Raw genomic sequence first — 16,791 nt, 5'->3', positions numbered from 1 at the left:
AAAAAAAAAAACAGAATGGTCACAGAATGAAGATGTAGAGTAAGAAAGATTTTTTGAAAATGTAAATATAACTGAAATTTTATATGTACAGCATTTATATAATTGCACTAGTGTTAATATTTATGTGGAGTACTGTGGGTTGAATTGTGGCCGCTGAAAAAGATCCTATCTCCTAGTACATGTAAACATAAGCTGAATACAAAAAAGGATCTTTATAGATGATCAAGATAAGGTTAAGTCATTAGGGCTGGTCCCAATCCAATATTGGTGTTATTAAAGGGGTAATTTGAATACAAGTAGACATGGATAGAAGGAAGCCAATATGAAGACACACTGTGAACATCATCTACAATCCAAGGAATGCCTAAGGCTACCAGAAACTAGGAGATAGGTGTGGGACAGTCTCCCTCACGGCCCAACTCGGCTGATACTCTGATTTCAGACCCAGTCTCCAGAACTGTGTGACAATAAATTTTTATTGTTTAAACAAACACCCTGTTTGTGGTACTTTGTTATGGCAGTTCCAGGAAACTAATATATGAACTCATGTTAAGTAAATTTCTTATTAAAGGAATTTAGATGACCACAGCTTTGTAGTACAACCTGAAATCTGGCATTGTGATGCCCCCAGATATGGTTTTCTTTTTTAAAATTCCCCTGGCTATTCGGGGTCTTTTCTGATTCCACACAAATCTTAAAATAATTTGTTCTAACTCTCTGAAGAAAGTCCATGGTATTTTGATAGGGATTGCATTAAACGTGTATATTGCCCTGGGTAACATTGACATTTTCACAATATTAATTCTGCCAATCCATGAGCATGGAATATTTTTCCATCTCTTTGTGTCTTCCTCAATTTCTTTCAGAAGTGTTCTATAGTTTTGAGGGTATAGATCCTTTACATCTTTGGTGAGGTTTATTCCTAGGTATCTTATGCTTTTGGGTGCAATTGTAAATGGGATTGACTCCTTAATTTCTCTTTCTTCAGTCTCATTGTTAGTGTATAGAAATGCCACTAACTTCTGGGCATTGATTTTGTATCCTGCCACGCTACCGAATTGCTGTATGAGTTCTAGCAATCTTGGGGTGGAGACTTTTGGGTTTTCTATGTAGAGTATCATGTCATTGGCGAAGAGGGAGAGTTTGACTTCTTCTTTGCCAATTTGAATGCCTTTAATGTCTTTTTGTTGTCTGATTGCTGAGGCTAGGACTTCCAGTACTATGTTGAACAGCAGTGGTGAGAGTGGACATCCCTGTCTTGTTCCTGATCTTAGGGGAAAGGCTCCCAGTGCTTCCCCATTGAGAATGATATTTGCTGTGGGCTTTTCATAGATGGCTTTTAAGATGTTGAGGAATGTTCCCTCTATCCCTACACTCTGAAGAGTTTTGATCAGGAATGGATGCTGTATTTTGTCAAATGCTTTCTCTGCATCCAATGAGAGGATCATATGGTTCTTGGTTTTTCTCTTGCTGATATGATGAATCACATTGATTGTTTTACGGGTGGTACTGGCACAAAAACAGACACATAGATCAATGGAACAGAATAGAGAATCCAGAAGTGGACCCTGAACTTTATGGGCAACTAATATTCGATAAAGGAGGAAAGACTATCCATTGGAAGAAAGACAGTCTCTTCAATAAATGGTGCTGGGAAAATTGGACATCCACATGCAGAAGAATGAAACTAGACCACTCTCTTGCACCATACACAAGGATAAACTCAAAATGGATGAAAGATCTAAATGTGAGACAAGATGCCATCAAAATCCTAGAGAAGAACACAGGCAACACCCTTTTTGAACTCGGCCATAGTAACTTCTTGCAAGATACATCCACGAAGGCAAAAGAAACAAAAGCAAAAATGAACTATTGGGACTTCATCAAGATAAGAAGCTTTTGCACAGCAAAGGATACAGTCAACAAAACTCAAAGACAACCTACAGAATGGGAGAAGATATTTGCAAATGATGTATCAGATAAAGGGCTAGTTTCCAAGATCTATAAAGAACTTATTAAACTCAACACCAAAGAAACAAACAATCCAATCATGAAATGGGCAAAAGACATGAACAGAAATCTCACAGAGGAATACATAGACATGGCCAACATGCATATGAGAAAATGCTCTGCATCACTTGCCATCAGGGAAATACAAATCAAAACCACAATGAGATACCACCTCACACCAGTGAGAATGGGGAAAATTAACAAGGCAGGAAACAACAAATGTTGGAGAGGATGCGGAGAAAAGGGAACCCTCATACACTGTTGGTGGGAATGTGAACTGGTGCAGCCACTCTGGAAAACTGTATGGAGGTTCCTCAAACAGTTAAAAATAGACCTGCCCTACGACCCAGCAATTGCACTGTTGGGTTTTACCCCAAAGATACAAATGCAATGAAACGCCGGGACACCTGCACCCCGATGTTTATAGCAGCAATGGCCACGATAGCCAAACTGTGGAAGGAGCCTCGGTGTCCAACGAAAGATGAATGGATAAAGAAGATGTGGTTTATGTATACAATGGAATATTACTCAGCTATTAGAAATGACAAATACCCACCATTTGCTTCAATGTGGATGGAACTGGAGGGTATTATGCTGAGTGAAGTAAGTCAGTCGGAGAAGGACAAACATTATATGTTCTCATTCATTTGGGGAATATAAATAATAGTGAAAGGGAATATAAGGGAAGGGAGAAGAAATGTGTGGGAAATATCAGAAAGGGAGACAGAACGTAAAGACTGCTAACTCTGGGAAACGAACTAGGGGTGGTAGAAGGGGAGGAGGGCGGGGGGTGGGAGTGAATGGGTGACGGGCACTGGGGGTTATTCTGTATGTTAGTAAATTGAACACCAATAAAAAATAAATTAAAAAAAATAATAAAAAAATAAAGGAATTTAGACATAGCAAGGTTGAGAGAAGAGATTAAGTTCAGGTTTAGTTTATACATACATATTTATTTTATAGTATATGCCATAGTTACATTATACACTTACTATATACTATACTTATACAAAATATGTTTGCTATAATTATATTATTCACGTTATATATATATATATATATATATATATATAGTTATATTTTTTGTGAATGTATTCTGTTCCACAGTGCTGGCTTCTATCAAAACGATGTATTAAGATTGATTTAGGACTAGGATTAGGGATCTAAGGGCTGTGTGAAAACACTGAGAAAATTTAATACAGTTTAATTTTACTAAAACTTTCCCTAATATAACCTCAGTGGGATGGATAGTCTTATTCTCCATTTGTCAGTGTAGAAGCTAAGGCGTTAAAAAAAAAAAAAAAACCTCTTCAAAATAATTTAGTCGATATTAAGTGCCAAAAGTTAATATCCTCACGTGGTGTAATTTCTTTTTCTTTCTTTTTAAAATATTTTATTTATTTATTCATGGGAGAAAAAAAGAAAGGTGATAAGCAAAATCGATAGGGAAGGGACAGGAAAAATGAACTTTAGTGACTTTTTTTAAAGATTTTTATTTATTTATTCATGAGAGACACAGAGAGAGAGAGAGAGAGAGGCAGAGACACAGACAGAGGGAGAAGCAGGCTCCATGCAGGGATCCCGGTGTGGGACAGGATCCCAGGACCCCAGGATCACATGCTGAACTGAAGGCAGATAGATGCTCAACCACTGTGCCACCCAGGCGTCCCACACGGTGTAATATCAAAGACTTTCTTCTCAGCCACCAAACCATGCCTGACTCCCTCCACTGCTAATATGAGCCATTATTTATCCACTTACTTTATAAGATATCATTTGAAAAAAAAAAAGAAAGAAAGAAAGAAAGAAAGAAAGAAAGAAAGAAAGAAAGGAGAAAAGGAAGTCACTTGTAAATACATTTGTTGAAAATTCTGAAAAATATCTGTAAAACCACCTTTTTTTTCTTTTTCCTAATTTTCCTACCCCACATGAAATGACAGCTTTGTTTAGATTTATAGATGATTCATCTGATAATTATTACAGACTAGTGCTCTTGAGGCATTCCTTAATTTAACTTTTCTAATTAAGATAGTACATCAATAAAATAACTTTGTATACATTGTATATTAACATGAGCTCAACTATCTCTTTAAAAAGTCATATTCTTTTATGTTAGGCCATTAGACTAGCTTGGGAAGTTATCATCTTTATTTCATGGAGCTTGTACATGGACTTTTATTTATGTATTTATTTACTTATTTTTAAAGATTTTATTCATTCATTCATGAGAGATAAAGAGAGAAAGGCAGAGACACACAGGCAGAGGGAGAAGCAGGCTCCATGCAGGGAGCACGATGTGAGACTTGATCCCGGGTCTCCAGGATCAGCCCTGGGCCAAAGGCAGGCACCAAACCGCTGAGCCACCCAGGGATCCCTGTACATGGACTTTTAAACTTGATGTCATGCTATAGGAATTCACACTTTTTCCCCGAGTTCTCCATCTAGATTTGAAAGATCTAATTTTTTCTTGTAATTCTGTTATGATACAACATGGATCTATCCTTACTTTGTTCAGAGAGCAAGGAAGCCCTTTAAAAATATTCCTTTTGTTTGCCCTTAGCCTTAGCAGAAAAGAGACATAAAGTTTCAAAAGATAAATTATAGTTATTCCAAGACATAGTCCATTATTTAGGATGTGGCATATCTCAGCAGGGAAAGGCATTCTATCTTAATATACTGAAAACTATCCAATCTCATCCTAGGCTTCTTACAAAATAATAATTGAAAAGGCATTTAGGTTCAACAGGATTTTGCAAACAATGTATGCCATTTTTTCCCCTGAGATTGCAATACTTTATGAATTAACTAAATCTTCAATAACAGAGCCTTTCCTCTGGACCCCAACATGAACAGATATTCTGTAGCCTAAAGAAGGCTCTTCAACAGACTTTCTCAAGTATTACTAATTATTAAGAGCCTTTTTATCTATTTGTGCATAAGATATCTGAAGAAGTTTTGGGGTTTTAACTTGACTTTATGGGAAGTATAAAAAAATGCATTGCTTACCATAGATTTACCCTTGACTTGGTTGCAAAGGTCTATCTTCCTTTTCTAGGACAACAGCTGTCTCTTTAAAACTTATTGATGTTATGCATCTGCTGAACTAGTTCTAGATTCATTCTTTGAATTCATGGTTCTTCATGCAGCACAGATATTAATACTAATTGAGAATGCACAACACTTTTCAGCCAGCCAATTAATTTCTTATGTGATTCTGTTACTCTCACTCTTACCTTATCATTCACTGTTGCAATATACCGAATCCTGCCACTCTCCTGTCTCCATCAGAATGAGAGGAACATCATGTCTGTCTTACCTCCCTTGGGGAATGTTCTGTACCTTAGTCGGATTAGTATAGACTCCCATTGATAATCTTGACCTAGTATTGTTTATTAGTGGTTCATACTTCAAAACTGAAACTGGAGGATATCAAGTATGATATGATTAATTTAAGCTTAGCTTTAGAATATAGTCTTTTACCTGAGGTAAAAATCAGCCCAGAAAGCAAAGCTTATGTATTAACTAGATCTTGTTAGCTAGCCAAAGGCCAGAAAGTAAACATATATACAGATAGTAATTATGCTTATGGAGTCATACATGACTTTTGGATGCTTTCAAAACAAATGAATTTCCTCATCTCTATTGGAACCTCCATCAAAAATGGACAGCAAGTTTCAGGAATTCATAGATGCAATCTCACTTCCTAGAGAGGTGGCTATTTAAAAAAATCAAAGCTCATGGAAATGAAATAATACGGAAACTAAAGGAAATGCTCTAGACTAATCTAAATCACTATGCTAAAATAAATGAGTATTAATCAAGAATGTAAACCTATCTAAACCTTCAAAGGATAACTCTCTGTAGGAATCCAGAGAGACCATTATAAAATATCAATATTTAGCTCCTGATTCTGGAAAGGAAGTATGGAAATAAATCTAACTTCTTCTTTTACTCAGATAATATCTGGCACTCTGAAGATGGTGGCTTAGTGGCACCAGATAATTTCAAATGGATGTTAGCTAAATTTCTCAATGAAACTACTCATCATGGCATAGACTAATCACTTGATAATTTAAATCAGCATTGTTGGAGAAATTTTAAACAGCCAAGGTTATTTGGGGGTTATGCATTACATATCAACAGCATAAGTCTGAAAAAACTGTAAAGATGGGACATAGAAACCAAAGCCTCAAGGGCCCTTTGAAAAACTCCAGTTGAATTTTATATATCTTTCATCCTCCCTAGGATTTGAATGTGCTTTAGTATTTTATGTATATTTTCAATATGATGTGGAGCGTTTCTAGCATTGGAGGTGACGTCCTTAAACATGTTATCAGTTGATAGATAACTGGTGCTTGCCTGAGGAAGTAGATCATATGACCATAAGTGATAGTGGGAGAATGCCTTTGACCAAGGGAACTCAAGATTTTCTGAAAGTTTTGACCAATTTAAGGATGTCATTTTTCTTTTCAACATTTCTAGAAGATTGTGGGTGTTAAGACAGTGTAGTGAGGGGTAACATCTTACAGAGTTCTTTTATAATGGCTCTCATAAAGTTTGTGTCTTGATCACTTGATGTAAAAATTAGAATGCTCCAGATTAGGAACATGAAATCAAGCAGCTTTATTACTACTATAAAGGTTGCAGCTTAAATTCATCAGTCTTTTTTGGGGGCAATAGGCCAAATACTTACCACCTGGAAGAGACACACAGAGAAATGAATGTGTAACCCAGTTAATATTTGGCCATGATTCAGATTTAATGCTACTCTTTTCTTTTTTCTTCCCTCTCTCCTAGCTTCCTGCCCTGGATCTCCTTGTGCCTCTACTGAATCTGTATTTCCTTTGTTGTCAGAACACCTGGCCCTGTTTGTCTCAGACTAACATCTCATGCAATTTAGGAATGGAATTCTGACACTGGTCTGTATACAACCCAAATTAAATAAATAAGCATGGAATTTTGGTCTCAGAAATCAACTCTAAAATGAGGCCATTCTTGATTATTTAGGAAAACTACCTAAATTACTGACTCATTTTTTGTGTGAAGAAAATCAGAGCATTGTTTCCATTACACTAATCATTCAGAAAAGACTAGGAAACTCATTGCTAACTCTAGTAGAAATTATCAATGATACCATCTCTGCCCTTTATGGAGTAACAGATCCATTTCAGTTAATTGGTAAGTAATGAAAGAAAATCACATTCTAGATTTCTGTTGTCTAGTCTGAGGGGCATCTGTGCCATTACTAATAGTACTTGCTGTACTTGGATTAATGAAAAAGGCAAGATGGATAGGCTGTACGTATCCTTAAAATAAAAGCTATTTGTATCTCTAAGATTCATCCTCATGGCTGGTAGGATTTATTCTTTTGGCACAGGTTAGGCAATTGGGATTCCTGGTTCTGAAGCATTTTACAGAGACTATTGTTTTGGTTTTGTTGTTGTTTTTTTATCATAATGATCAAAATTCTGGCCCACTGCATTCACAGAATTATAACATTTTGTGTAACTGTGCTTTCATTAGATGATTGCCACGATAATACAAGATGATTAAGATCTTACAATATAGTTAACTATGGAGATAAACAGTAATGACCTGGATTCTAGACGTCTTTGAATTATCCAACTTTTCACAATTGAGAGAATGATGCAAAGAAGGGGTTAGGAAACTAACTATACAAATATGTAATGGCCAGGGGTAGCCCAGGTGCCTTAGCAGTTTAGTGCCGCCTTCCACCCACGGCGTGATCTTGGAGACTCAGGATCGAGTCCCACGTTAGGCTTCCTGCATGGAGCCTGTTTCTACCTCTGCCTGTGTCTTTGTCTCTGTCTCAGTCTGTCTCTCTCTCTCTCTCTCTCTCTCTCTCTCTCTCTCTGTGTGTGTCTCTCATGAATAAATAAATAAATAAATCTTAAAAATAAAACAAATATGCAATGGCCAAAATATATATGAAAATAGAACTATGACCTACAATTTCTGTAGCAAATAGCCTGGAAGATAAACCACTACCTCTGCAGCCATGAGTCAAAAAAGGACCAGGGTTTGGTCAATAACTTCCAGTTTTTCTAGCTTTTGACTTCGCTTCCAAGACCAACCAGAGAAAACCAAATATGCTCCCTAACCAATTACATATAATGCTTCACCTCAAATTAGTCTGTTCCCAACTTCCCTATGCTGTCAACCTCTAAGTAGAACATATTTTAAGTCTTTTTCCACTATAAAGTTTTCAAATTCCTCCGCCTGCTATTGTCTCGCTAGATGCAAAAGATGGTAGCTGACTCTCTTGCTATATAGCAAAATCTAAGTAGGGTTTGTTTGCCTCATTTAGGTAGTTTTTGTTTATTTCCACAATTTCCAACTAGTAATCATTGAGTTAAAATAAATTTTTTTTCTTCTCGATGAGAAGCCTAATACATATGAAGAATGTTGGAGTTAATGTGTTAGCATTGTACACAAAATGCTGATATCCATACTGCATAGTATTTTCAAGACAAGTGCCAACTGTGTGATCATAGCTTAATATATTCATTTTACAATTGATATAAAGGTCAGGTCTGGTATTCAGGCTTGCTTTATACCAGGTAATACTGAAAGAATCAGAGAATGTAAGTTTGTTATCGTGAAACAGCAAACACCTATGTGGTGGCTAGGTATTAAGCAATAGAGCAGAATACGAACTCTGTTCCCACATAATAGTATAAAATGCAATGAACCCATTATTCTGGATTCTTGGAGTAGAAGTTTCTTTGACCAGGGGCACCTGAGTGGCTCAGTTGGTTAAGTGTCCAACTCTTGATTTCAGCTCAGGTCATGATCTCAGGGTTGTGAGATTGAGGCACTACTTTCCACACTGAGTGTAGAGCCTGCTTAAGATTTTCTCTCTCTACCCATCTCCCTTAACCCCTCCCCCACCAGTACTCACTTGTGTGAGTGCACATGCAGTGTCTCTCTCAAAAAAAAAAAAAAAGCTGCACTGAACACAACTTCAAGGAAGGCTGTAGTGAGGCTAGAGAGATTGGAAGGTATAGGGATATATATTTACTTATGTGGAATTTTATTTACATTTTCATAGTTTTCAGTAATAATGTACTTCCAATGTTGAAAGCTAACTTGATCTACATCCTGAAGTCTTCTATCCCAGAATAACTGTCAATTTCCAGTGCTGGATCAGTTCTTGTCAATCTTGACTACTTTGTGGTATGGTAAACCCTAATGATGAGGTGAGCCTGGCATTAAATCTGCACCAATGTTCCAGATACCCAGTGATTTCTGACTCTCAATGCAAAGCTCTTTCTAGTATGCCATGCTACTCCAGGAAAATTCTGTCTTGGCAGAAAGGAACAAGTACATGTGTATGATTTAAACCACAACATCAACTAAGTAAAAGAATAAGAACTATGTGTAATTGCATTATTTGCATAAGTCAAACAATACTTTTTAAATTAAATTCAGCAGAATTCCTTTTGTGTCTATTGTATTGAGAGTTATATAACATTTATCAGATGTAGCTATTATGTATCACAAAACCTTTTCTAAAACTAAAAAAATAATAGATTTTTCCACATCCTTGAACAACACTTCACCTTTTGGAAACAAAAGATATATGTGTTTAGTGAACTTAATCTACGACAGGATGTTACCATTTATACAGATCATTTCATACCTGAAGTATATTTTAAACTTCAGAATAAGTTACTGGGTCAAAAAATAGGAAAATTTGTTTTTTAGATATAGGAATAAATGGGCATGTGTTTGTTAATATGAAATTCAATGGAATCCAAGGTCCCTTATTTACTATTCCATGCATTTCCAAAATGAATAAAACATTCAAATTCTTTAGGAAGTATTTGAGATTCAAGATTATGATTACATTTTAATATAATTGAATCCTTTAAGATATTGCAAAGATAGTAATTTTTAATACATAAACATTGATGCCATGTTAATTTCTTGGAAAGTTTCTGTGTTTTTTCATGATTTATGTTATCAGCCATAGCTAAGGCTTTTATCTTCATTATAAGTAGATATTCAACCAACAAAGCCATCTCTGTTTTTTTTTGTTTGTTTATTTTACTTCAAATGCTGCATGAAAAGAAATGAGAAAATTCTAGTTCTATGAATATTAACATTTGTTCTTGATTAAAATAATTATTTTCTCATGCCAGAACATTATTAGGACTAGACATTAGGTAGTGAGGAAGAGAATAAATGCCAATTTATTAGGCTGATGTTACCATTAATATAATTCTGATAGCTAATTACACAATTTTCAGTTCCATTCTATTTAAATTGTGTTCTTTAATTGCAATGCACGTCCAATTCAAAAATAAATCTATTCAATGTTCAGGTCAGGAATTTAACATAGAATCTTAATTCATTTCCATGTCTTAATCAGCGCTAGGATGAATCTTAAAGTGGCTCTCATTAAAGTTACTTCTACTTAACAGAAGTAAAGCTTTATCATTTATCAAAGCTTTAAACGTGAGACAAAGTTTGCTAAATGTAAAATGCATAATCAGAAAGGGTCTGGAAGGTGAGTTAAAGTGATCACGGAGGGGGAGCATTTGTAGAGAGTCAGAAGGGGCTCTGAAATCATAACACATAATCCCAATGCTAGCTCCCCTTAGGCTAAATCCTACTGGTACAATGGAAGCTATTGTATTTGTGCATCTATGTCTGGTTTCTCCCATTGTTTTACAGTTTCTTCAATTGACCCCAACAATGGCTTTCTCAGCTTCATGTAGAATGTGGATGACTCAACATACTATCTCCCATTCTAAGTTATGAAAAGATGTGAACCAATGTACCTCAAGAGGGTACCAACATTTAGAGCCTATCTGAGTCTTCCAAATGATGACTAGAATGATCTAAACAATTATTTTCTGGTTAACTACATTTCTTTTTTTTTTTCTTTTCTTTTCTTTCCTTTCCTTTTCTTTTCTTTCTCTCCTTCCTTCCTTCCTTTTTTTATTGTAACTGCATTGATTGCTCTGCTTTCAAATCTATGTTGGCTTTAAATGTTCTTCAAATTATAATAAAAAAGGAACTAGTACTAATATTAACCTTTTATTAATAGGTTTTCCAAAATCACATAGAATTAACCAAGTACTCTCCAGGACTAGCTCAGATGATGAGGATAAAGTATTTGCTATGGGGGTAAAGAACACAGTTATGGAGTAATGATTGGGGCACTTTCTTTTATTTTCAAATATGTTTTATAAAAACAAGAAAGAATCCAGGCAATTCACAGGATACAGTATATCAACTCAGAGTAAATTAGTACCAGTACTAGCAAATCTACTGAGAGGAATATTTTTCTGAGACACATATAGTCATACTGCCTTCTATTTTTTTAAATGGAGTCATTGCTTCTACTCATGATGTAGAAACCTACAAGAAAATTTTCTCTGTAATTAAATGGAAAAAAATCTGGATAATCTATGAAATCATAATTATCTGGAGATCATCATATAGCAGAAAGCACAAAATAACTAAGAAAACTATATTTAAACAGAGATAATCCCCTCAGAAGAGAGACTTCACCACTGGAATACGTGATTGGCACACAAGTGAAAAAGACAAAATCAGAACAACTTCTAAGGCATTCTTAAAAGTCAAATATGGGTTAGTGTCTCAGTTTGAAACAAGATATCAGGTAACAAGGGAATCTAGCACCCACTTACAACTTTATCACAGGTATGAGGTTTCTTCTGATAAAATGTTCTAATATTGACTGTGATTATGATTGCACATATCTGTGAATATTCTAAAAGATATTTAGTTGTATATAATACCATACAATTATGTGGTATGTGAATTGTATCTCAATAAACCTATTTAAAAAATCTATACAGACAGAAATCAGAGGAGTGGTTGGCAACTGGGTTGGTTAGTGTAGAATGATTAAAAAAGGAAATTCTTTTGGCATTATGGAAATATTCCAAATTGTAATTATGCTATTAGTAAAAATACTACACAAGTGTGTCAAAACTAATTAACCTGTATATCATAAAAGGATTCATTTTGCTTTATGTAAATTATGCCTCAATAAAAATGACTTTTAAAAATGAAGATGACAAAACAAGAGGAGCTAAAGATAAAAGTAATGACTTGAAACATAAGGAAAGAAATAAGACAAGACCTAGATTATTCAAAGTATTATTTTATTTTATTTTATTTTATTTTATTTTATTATTTTACCTTATTTTATTAGATTTTTTTCTTTCTTTTTTTTTTTATTTATGAGAGACATAGAGAGAGAGGCAGAAACATAGGCAGAAGAAGGAGAAGCAGGAGAAGCAGGCTTATTCAGAGTATTAACGTATATAAGCAGATTATTCAAAGTATTATTTTATTTTATTTTATTTTATTTATTTTATTTTATTATTTTACCTTATTTTATTAGATTTTTTTCTTTCTTTTTTTTTTTATTTATGAGAGACATAGAGAGAGAGGCAGAAACATAGGCAGAAGAAGGAGAAGCAGAAGAAGCAGGCTTCGTGCAGGGAGCCTGATTCAGGACTCAATTCCATTACACTGGGATCATGCCCTGAGGCAAAGGCAGATGCCCAACCACTGAGCCACCCAGGTGCCCCTCAAAGAATAATTTTAGAATTAATTTTATGACTCCTTTACAATGTACTACCCTTCTATAGTTTGCATTTTAAAAATTGCCACATCTGCTTCTAGCCAAAGGAAACTTAATCCCCAATGATATTGCATTTTTAATTACCTTCAAAAAAACATTAATGTATTAGTCAGGAGTTCTGATATGGAATAGTGAAAGCTCAACTGAAGAAAGTTTAATAAAGAAAAATTACAGATCTGGAGGAAATTCTTTCTTCTTCTTGACTTTAATCCTTGTCTGAGCCTACTACCAGTAACCCCAATGAGAAGCTAGAGAATAGTGCATCTGGTCAGCCTGTGGAAGCCAATAACCTAGAGCAGAAAGCTGTGCAGAAAAGAACAGTGAGCAGATCTCTTGGGTATATGGAAAATAGCCAGTGAAACATTAAAACTAATTTTATAATTGCATTTATAATTTAATATGAACTAGTGAATAATTGACCTGAGAACGATAAAAAACAAAATATAGAATGGTCTTTAAAAAATATATTTAAGTAGGAGACTTAGGCAAATATATATATATGTGTGTGTGTATATATATATATATATATATATATATATATATATATATATACACAATTGCCCTAAAAATGTGTTTGTTTGCACACACTGAGCAAATTCTATATGCATTTTCAAAGGAATTGAAAAAAAAATAACAAACACTGAAAAAACACAATTTTAGAGACCATAGATCACTTTGAGGAGTTTGGTTATTTTAAAATATTAAGTCTTTCAATCCGTCATCAGCATCTTATAATTCTCCATGTACAAGTTTTTCACCAATTTGGTTATGTTTATTCTAAATCTTTTATTATTTTGATTGCTATTGTGAATAAGATTTTCTTTCTTAATTTCCTTTGGGGGCAGCCTGGGTAGCTCAGCGATTTAGTGCCGCCTTCAGCCCAGGGCTGATCCTGGGGTCCTGGGTCGAGTCCTGCATCAGGCTCCCTGTGTCTCTGCCTCTCTCTCTCTCTCTCTCTGTGTGTGTGTGTGTTTCTCATGAATAAATAAATAAAATCTTAAAAAAAATTCCTTTGGATAGTTCATTATTTGTGTATAAAAACATGGCTGATTTTTTATGTTGATTTTGTATTATAAGTTGTATCCACAATTTTATGGAATTTATTAGTTCTAAAATATTTTGTTGAGTCTTTAGGATTTTATACATATATGATCATGTTTCTGCAAACAGAGATGATTTTACTTCTTCCTTTTCTGTTCAGATAATTTTTAATTATTTTACTTGCCTAATTGCTCTGGCTGTTACCAGTACTATGTCGAATATAAATGGTAAGAGTGTTCATCCTTACTTTGTACAGATATTGTACCAGAAAATATACAACAGAGGGAGCAATTAAGATGGCGGGGTAATAAGAGGACCCTAGACTTTCCTCCTCCCTTGAACACAGCTGAATAAATATTGAATCATTCTGAACACCCAGGAAATCGATCTGAGGACTGACACAACAAACTACACAACAAGAGGGAGAGAAGAGGCCACATCCTAGAAGGAAGGAGGTACAGAGAATTGATTTTGGGGGAGAAAAGGATCAAGGGTACTGCAGAGGGGAGAGAGCCCTGGTCATTGAAAGAGGTGAGAGAAAGAGAGGAGGATATAGGAAATCACACAAAGAAAACGCTTCCCCAAAGGCATTGACTGCAAAACCAGGAGGAGCTGATTTTTATGAGTTTTTACAACCAGTAGAGCTCAAAGACTGGGATTTTAGATCCAATGTGAAGCCTCACGGGCACTACAGTACTTCTGTGGAATGAGAGACTATAGCCTGGGGTGGGGGGTTGGGGGCAAACATCATGGTCTCTTCATTGGTGTGTATCTGGGAGAGGTGGCACTGACTCTCCAGGGACAAAAGAGCTGGGGCACCATTACACTCCCCTTCCCCCAGCATAGGCTCAGAGACACCTACTCAGGACAGCTAACCTGGACACTGGCTCTTTGCCTCACTTTACTCTAAATTCCAAGCTCCTGCAGTTTGGTATAACTACATTTCTAGGACAAACACACAGGGGGAGATTGTTCACTCTTCTGTGAGCACTTCATGAACAAAGGCAGGTATGAACTCCCCTCTCTGAGGATGAGGGAGAGAGCTGACACCATTTGCCTCCCCTGCCCCTCAGCATGAACTAACTTCCCTAAGCAGCACAGCACCAACAGCACTGACCAAACTGCTTAAATCAAGTCCCCCCCCCCCCCCCGCCGTGCTCTGCAGGTGCTGCCTTTCTAGGGCAAGTGTGCCTGAGAACCAGCACTAAACCCCAGCACACACCATGTCTACTGACCAGAGTGCTGCAAAGTTTCAGCTCTAGTGGAAATAGTATCAAGTCTTTTTTAACAAGCAGACCAGAGCACACCTAGTTAAAACTCACTATACTCTTGGCCAAAGTCCAAACACTCCCCACTGTAGGCAGAGAAACTCTGAGGGAAAAAATAAGTCAAAACACAGCAGGAGGGCGCACACAACATATACCACAAACTGTCTGAAGTGCCAGGCCCTGGGCATTATATGACCTCTTCTTCGTAAAGCCATTACTCTCAGGAGCAGGAATCAAACAGGTTTTCCTAACACACAGAAGAAGATAGGTACCTAGAAAGAATGACAAGACAGAGGAATTCATTCTCAAAGAAAGAACAAAAAAAGGACACAGCCAGGAATCAAATCAAAACATGTAAATAGGGGATCCCTGGGTGGTGCAGCGGTTTGGCGCCTGCCTTTGGCCCAGGGCTCAATCCTGGAGACCCAGGATCGAATCCCACATCGGGCTCCCGGTGCATGGAGCCTGCTTCTCCCTCTGCCTGTGTCTCTGCCTCTCTCTCTCTCTCTGTGTGTGTGACTATCACAAATAAATAAAAATTTTAAAAAATACTATAAAAAAACATGTAAATAATATGCCTGAACAAGAATTTAAGACAAAAATCATAAGGATACTAGCTGGGCTTGAGAAAAGCATAGTAGACATGAGGGAGTCCCTTAACGGTGAGTTAAAGACCTAAAACACTAGTCAGGTAAAAATAAAAAAAAATTCTATAACCAAGATGGAAAACTGACTGGATGTAATGATCATGATGGAGGTAGGAGAGGAATGAATAAGTTATATAAAAGATAAAATTATGGAAAATAAGCTGAAAAGAAGAAGGAAAGAAAAATATTGGATCATGAATGTAGACTTCAGGAACTCAGAGACCCCATAAAGCATAATATAATTTGTATTATAGAAGTCTCAGAAGAAGGAAAGGAAAAAGGAGCAGAAGGTTTATTTGAGGAAACTTTAGCTGAAATTTTCCCTAATCTGGGGAAGGAAATAGACTTCCAAATCCAGGAGGCACAGAGAACTACCATCAAAATAAACAAAAATGGGCCAACACCAACACATATTGTAGTTAAATTTGTGAAATACAGAGATAAGGAAAAAATCCTAAAAGTAGTAAGAAAAAAGAAGTCTTTAACTTACAAGATATTCCAACAATATTCCATCCAGCAACGCTGTCATTCAGAATAGAAGGAGAGAGAAAGAGTTTCCCAGACAAACAAAAACTAAAGGAGTTCATGACAACGGAACCAGCCTTGCAAGAAATATTAAGGAGGAGCAGCCCCAGTGGCTCAGAGGTTTAGCACCTGTCTTCAGCCGGGGGCCTGATCTTGGAGACCTGGGATGGAGTCCCACGTCGGGCTCCTTGCATGGAGCCTGCTTCTCCCTCTGCCTGTGTCTCTGCTGCTCTCTCTCTCTGTGTCTCTCATTAATAAATAAATAAAATCTTCTTTAAAAAGAAATATTAAGGAGGACTCTTTAGTGGGAAAGAAAGACCAAAAGTGACAAAGACTAGAAAGGAACAGAGAAAAATCCCCAGAAAAAAAATGACTTAACAGAACACCATGGAACTAAATTCATGTCTGTTAATCACTCTGAATGTAAATGAACAGAATGCTTCAATCAGAAGACATAGGGTATCAAAGTGGATCAAAATAAAACAAACAAAATGAGATCCATCTTTATGCTGCCTATAAGATAGTCATTTTAGACCTAAATACACCTCCAGATTGAAAGTGGGGAGACGGAGAACCATTTATCATGCTAGTGGACATCAAAGGAAACCATAGTAGCCAGACTTAGACAAACTAGATTCTAAACCAAATTCTG

General features: G+C 36.1%; 1 long non-coding RNA gene across 3 annotated transcripts in view; it reads left to right on the top strand.

Moving 5' to 3' along the window:
- LOC140603729 (uncharacterized) overlaps nucleotides 1-6,986 on the top strand; it is a 208,132-nt gene extending 201,146 nt beyond the window's left edge. For all 3 annotated transcript variants that reach the window (XR_012006709.1, XR_012006708.1, XR_012006705.1), the window contains one exon: nucleotides 6,808-6,986. This is a non-coding gene — a long non-coding RNA (uncharacterized lncRNA). The remainder of the gene's footprint in view (nucleotides 1-6,807) is intronic.
- The last annotated feature ends 9,805 nt before the right edge of the window (nucleotides 6,987-16,791 follow it).

Source organism: Canis lupus, chromosome 14 (genome assembly GCF_048164855.1).
Source record: "Canis lupus baileyi chromosome 14, mCanLup2.hap1, whole genome shotgun sequence".
Taxonomy (NCBI): domain Eukaryota; kingdom Metazoa; phylum Chordata; class Mammalia; order Carnivora; family Canidae; genus Canis; species Canis lupus.
The sequence above is the reverse complement of the archived record's forward strand: the minus strand, read 5'-3'. Positions and strand labels throughout refer to the sequence as shown.